The sequence below is a fragment of the Melanostigma gelatinosum genome, assembly GCF_949748355.1.
Source record: "Melanostigma gelatinosum genome assembly, chromosome: 1".
Lineage (NCBI taxonomy): Eukaryota > Metazoa > Chordata > Actinopteri > Perciformes > Zoarcidae > Melanostigma > Melanostigma gelatinosum.
Genome location: NC_136634.1, coordinates 32,761,505 through 32,767,504, shown reverse-complemented (window position 1 = coordinate 32,767,504; position 6,000 = coordinate 32,761,505).

The following is a 6,000-nucleotide window of genomic DNA, read 5'->3' as shown; positions in this document are numbered from 1 at the left end:
AAGAGAAACAAGCCAAAGTATAAAGACTTTAACTTCCTGTTAGCAGTAGGTGGCGCTATGACTATGATTCAAAATTGGCCTGCAGATGTCTTCAGGCCTGGAGTCTAATCAAACACGTGAAATCTGGTAAAGATCTGATGATGTGGAGTCGAGTTACATCAGTTTATTCGTTCATGGCGAAGGATCGAAATTCGCCGAGCCGCCACGTCACCGCCCTTCAGTAACTTCTTACAATCTTCACAATGAAGCATTATCAAGGTCTTAAGGCTTGTTTGACAACATTTGAGAGGGATCTGATTAATCTGTGAGGAGCAGGATGTCAAAGTACGCAGCGTACAACTTCCGGTTGCCACTAGGTGGCGCTATCAGTTTGATTCAAAATTATCATATAGATGTGTTCTGGGTCAGGATGTTATGACATATGAGAGATTTTGAGCAGATTCGACAATGTACGGCCGAGTTACAACAACTTCCTGTTTGGTGGCGAATGGTGTTTCTTTGACGCCACGCCACGGCCACATAGTTCGATAACTTTTTGATCTTTGAGTAACTTTTCACTGCCAAGGTCTCAAGAGCAGACTAGCCGAATCTGAAGTCAATCGGGTCAAATCTCTGGGAGGAGTTCGTTAAAGTATGACGCCTTGAAACGGTCAAAAAACGTCATAAAAGCATAAATGGCCGACTTCCTGTTTGGTTTAGAGAAAACGGCCAAGAGGATTTTTTGTGCGTCTCATCACGTTCCACATACCTACCAACTTTCATACAGCTGGGTGAAACCTGATGTTGGGGCTACTCAATAGGGGGCGCTAGCGAGCCAATATTTCATACCGCAGCTGGACACCCCAATCAGACTGCAATTTTCGCAAATTCTGGCTTGCGTGCCAAATTTCACAGACTTCCCAATATCCCAAGCACCTCCTTTTTGCCATGAAAGCGGAAGAAGAAGAATAAGAATAAACATTACGGTTTCAATAGGTCCTCCGCTCCGACTACGTCGGTGCTCGGGCCCTAATTAAAGCTGCGAGCAGCGATGGGCGGGCCCTCGCAATATGCACGTCGGGGTGCATGCACGTCGGGGTGCCGGCGGGACTCCGGCCTGCGTGGCCGAGAACGTCCGCGACCGTCGGACGGCGCGAGGACTCTGGTTGATGCTGCCATTCAGTTCTGTGACCGTCAGACACTGCATGCAGGTTCAGAGCATGGCCCCAATATACTTTTATTTCACTCCATATGTGATACATGTTCCTACCAAATTTCATACATCTAGGTGAAACCTACTGCGAGGGCTGCTTCGTTGAAATTTTGTAGGGGGCGCTATTGAGCCGATTTGCCACTCTGAACCAATAACATCATATTCCCTAACTACATTTCGGCCTTGTAATCTACTTGCCAAGTTTGCTTATGTTTCGAGTATTTTTAGCCTCTCAAAATGACCTTCGTTGTTAACGGCGAAGAAGGCGTCGCCACGGCAACAGCTTTTCACGAAACAACAAGCTTTGAGTAACTTTTAATCACAAAGGTCTTTAGACTGTACCGACCAAATTTGAAGTTGATCTGATGAATTCCCTAGGAGGAGTTCGTTAAAGTGCAGCGCCTGGAAATGACAAAAACGACATGAGAAATTCATAAAAAATGCAAAATGGCTGACTTCCGGTTGGGTTTAGAGCATAGCCCCAAGAGACTTTTATTGAAGTCCATATGTGATACATGTTCCTACCACATTTCATACATCTAGGTCAAACGTACTGCGAGGGCTGCTTCGTCGAAATTTTGTAGGGGGCGCTATTGAGCCGATTTGCCACTCTGAACCAATAAAATCATATTCCCTAACTACATTTCGGCCTTGTAATCTACTTGCCAAGTTTGCTTATGTTTCGAGCATTTGTAGCCTGTCAAAATGACCTTCGTTGTTAACGGCGAAGACTGCATCGCCACGGCAACGGCGTTCGACGAAACATCAAAAGCTTCATGATCTGGCATTATGAACTTCTTGTATTTGTGTGGAACAAATTTGATATTGATTTGATTTACCTACTAAGAGAAACAAGCCAAAGTATAAAGACTTTAACTTCCTGTTACCAGTAGGTGGCGCTATGACTATGATTCAAAATTGGCCTGCAGATGTCTTCAGGCCTGGAGTCTAATCAAGCATGTGAAATCTGGTAAAGATCTGATGATGTGGAGTCGAGATACATCAGTTTATTCGTTCATGGCGAAGGATCGAAATTCGCCGAGCCGCCACGTCGCCGCCCTTCAGTAACTTCTTACAATCTTCACAATGAAGCATTATCAAGGTCTTAAGGCTTGTTTGACAACATTTGAGAGGGATCTGATTAATCTGTGAGGAGCAGGATGTCAAAGTACGCAGCGTACAACTTCCGGTTGTCACTAGGTGGCGCTATCACTATGATTCAAAATTATCATATAGATGTGTTCCGGGTCAGGATGTTATGACATATGAGAGATTTGGAGCAGATTCGACAATGTACGGCCGAGTTACAACAACTTCCTGTTTCGTGGCGAATGGTGTTTCTTTGACGCCACGCCACGGCCACATAGTTCGATAACTTTTTGATCTTTGAGTAACTTTTCACTGTCAAGGTCTCAAGAGCAGACTAGCCGAATCTGAAGTCAATCGGGTGAAATCTCTGGGAGGAGTTCGTTAAAGTATGACGCCTTGAAACGGTCAAAAAACGTCATAAAAGTAAAAATGGCCGACTTCCTGTTTGGTTTAGAGAAAACGGCCAAGAGGATTTTTTGTGCGTCTCATCACGTTCCACATACCGACCAAATTTCATACAGCTGGGTGAAACCTGATGTTGGGGCTACTCAATAGGGGGCGCTAGCGAGCCAATATTTCATACCGCAGCTGGACACCCCAATCAGACTGCAATTTTCGAAAATTCTGGCTTGCGTGCCAAATTTCACAGACTTCCCAATATCCCAAGCACCTCCTTTTTGCCATCAAACTGGTAAAATAATAATAATAAGAATAATTAAAGCTGCGAGCAGCGATGGGCGGGCCCTCGCAATATGCACGTCGGGGTGCATGCACGTCGGGGTGCCGGCGGGACTCCGGCCTGCGCGGCCGAGAACGTCCGCGACCGTCAGACGGCGCGAGGACTCTGGTTGATGCTGTCATTCAGTTCCGTGACCGTCAGACACTGCATGCAGGTTCAGAGCATGGCCCCAATATACTTTTATTTAAGTCCATATGCGATACATGTTCCTACCACATTTCATACATCTAGGTCAAACGTACTGCGAGGGCTGCTTCGTCGAAATTTTGTAGGGGGCGCTATTGAGCCGATTTGGCACTCTGAACCAATAAAATCAGATTCTGTAACTACATTTCGGCCTTGTAATCTACTTGCCAAGTTTGCTTATGTTTCGAGCATTTTTAGCCTCTCAAAATGACCTTCGTTGTTAACGGCGAAGACTGCATCGCCACGGCAACGGCGTTCGACGTAACATCAAAAGCTTCGTGATCTGGCATTATGAACTTCTTGTATTTGTGTGGAACAAATTTGATATTGATTTGATTTACCTACTAAGAGAAACAAGCCAAAGTATAAAGACTTTAACTTCCTGTTACCAGTAGGTGGCGCTATGACTATGATTCAAAATTGGCCTGCAGATGTCTTCAGGCCTGGAGTCTAATCAAACACGTGAAATCTGGTAAAGATCTGATGATGTGGAGTCGAGTTACATCAGTTTATTCGTTCATGGCGAAGGATCGAAATTCGCCGAGCCGCCACGTCGCCGCCCTTCAGTAACTTCTTACAATCTTCACAACGAAGCATTATCAAGGTCTTAAGGCTTGTTTGACAACATTTGAGAGGGATCTGATGAATCTGTGAGGAGCAGGATGTCAAAGTACACAGCGTACAACTTCCGGTTGCCACTAGGTGGCGCTATCACTATGATTCTAAATTATCATATAGATGTGTTCCGGGTCAGGATGTTATGACATATGAGAGATTTTGAGCAGATTCGACAATGTACGGCCGAGTTACAACAACTTCCTGTTTCGTGGCGAATGGTGTTTCTTTGACGCCACGCCACGGCCACATCGTTCGATAACTTTTTGATCTTTGAGTAACTTTTCACTGCCAAGGTCTCAAGAGCAGACTAGCCGAATCTGAAGTCAATCGGGTCAAATCTCTGGGAGGAGTTCGTTAAAGTATGACGCCTTGAAACGGTCAAAAAACGTCATAAAAGCAAAAATGGCCGACTTCCTGTTTGGTTTAGACAAAACGGCCAAGAGGATTTTTTGTGCGTCTCATCACGTTCCACATACCTACCAACTTTCATACAGCTGGGTGAAACCTGATGTTGGGGCTACTCAATAGGGGGCGCTAGCGAGCCAATATTTCATACCGCAGCTGGACACCCCAATCAGACTGCAATTTTCGCAAATTCTGGCTTGCGTGCCAAATTTCACAGACTTCCCAATATCCCAAGCACCTCCTTTTTGCGACGAAACACTAAAAATAAGAATAATTAAAGCTGCGAGCAGCGATGAGCGGGCCCTCGCAATATGCACGTCGGGGTGCATGCACGTCGGGGTGCCGGCGGGACTCCGGCCTGCGTGGCCGAGAACGTCCGCGACCGTCGGACGGCGTGAGGACTCTGGTTGATGCTGTCATTCAGTTCCGTGACCGTCAGACACTGCATGCAGGTTCAGAGCATGGCCCCAATATACTTTTATTTAAGTCCATATGTGATACATGTTCCTACCAAATTCCATACATCTAGGTGAAACGTACTGCGAGGGCTGCTTCGTTGAAATTTTGTAGGGGGCGCTATTGAGCCGATTTGCCACTCTGAACCAATAAAATCATATTATACAACTACATTTTGGGCTTTAAATGTGTATGCCAAGTTTGCTTATGTTTCGAGCATTTTTAGCCTCTCAAAATGACCTTCGTTGATAACGGCGAAGACTGCATCGCCACGGCAACGGCGTTCGACGAAACATCAAAAGCTTCATGATCTGGCATTATAAACTATTTGTGTGGAACAAATTTGATATTGATTTGATTTACCTACTAAGAGAAACAAGCCAAAGTATCAAGACTTTAACTTCCTGTTACCAGTAGGTGGCGCTATGACTATGATTCAAAATTGGCCTGCATATGTCTTCAGGCCTGGAGTCTAATCAAACACGTGAAATCTGGTAAAGATCTGATGATGTGGAGTCGAGTTACATCAGTTTATTCGTTTATGGCGAAGGATCGAAATTCCGTCGCCACGGCAACAGCTTTTCACGAAACAACAAGCTTTGAGTAACTTTTCATCACAAAGGTCTTTAGACTGTACCGACCAAATTTGAAGTTGATCTGATGAATTCCCTAGGAGGAGTTCGTTAAAGTGCAGCGCCTGGAAATGACAAAAACGACATGAGAAATTCATAAAAAATGCAAAATGGCTGACTTCCGGTTGGGTTTAGAGCATAGCCCCAAGAGACTTTTATTGAAGTCCATATGCGATACATGTTCCTACCACATTTCATACATCTAGGTCAAACGTACTGCGAGGGCTGCTTCGTTGAAATTTTGTAGGGGGCGCTATTAAGCCGATTTGCCACTCTGAACCAATAAAATCATATTCTATAACTACATTTCGGCCTTGTAATCTACTTGCCAAGTTTGCTTATGTTTCGAGCATTTTTAGCCTCTCAAAATGACCTTCGTTGTTAAAGGCGAAGACTGCATCGCCACGGCAACGGCGTTCGACGAAACATCAAAAGCTTCATGATCTGGCATTATGAACTTCTTCTATTTGTGTGGAACAAATTTGATATTGATTTGATTTACCTACTAAGAGAAACAAGCCAAAGTATAAAGACTTTAACTTCCTGTTAGCAGTAGGTGGCGCTATGACTATGATTCAAAATTGGCCTGCAGATGTCTTCAGGCCTGGAGTCTAATCAAACACGTGAAATCTGGTAAAGATCTGATGATGTGGAGTCGAGTTACATCAGTTTATTCGTTCATG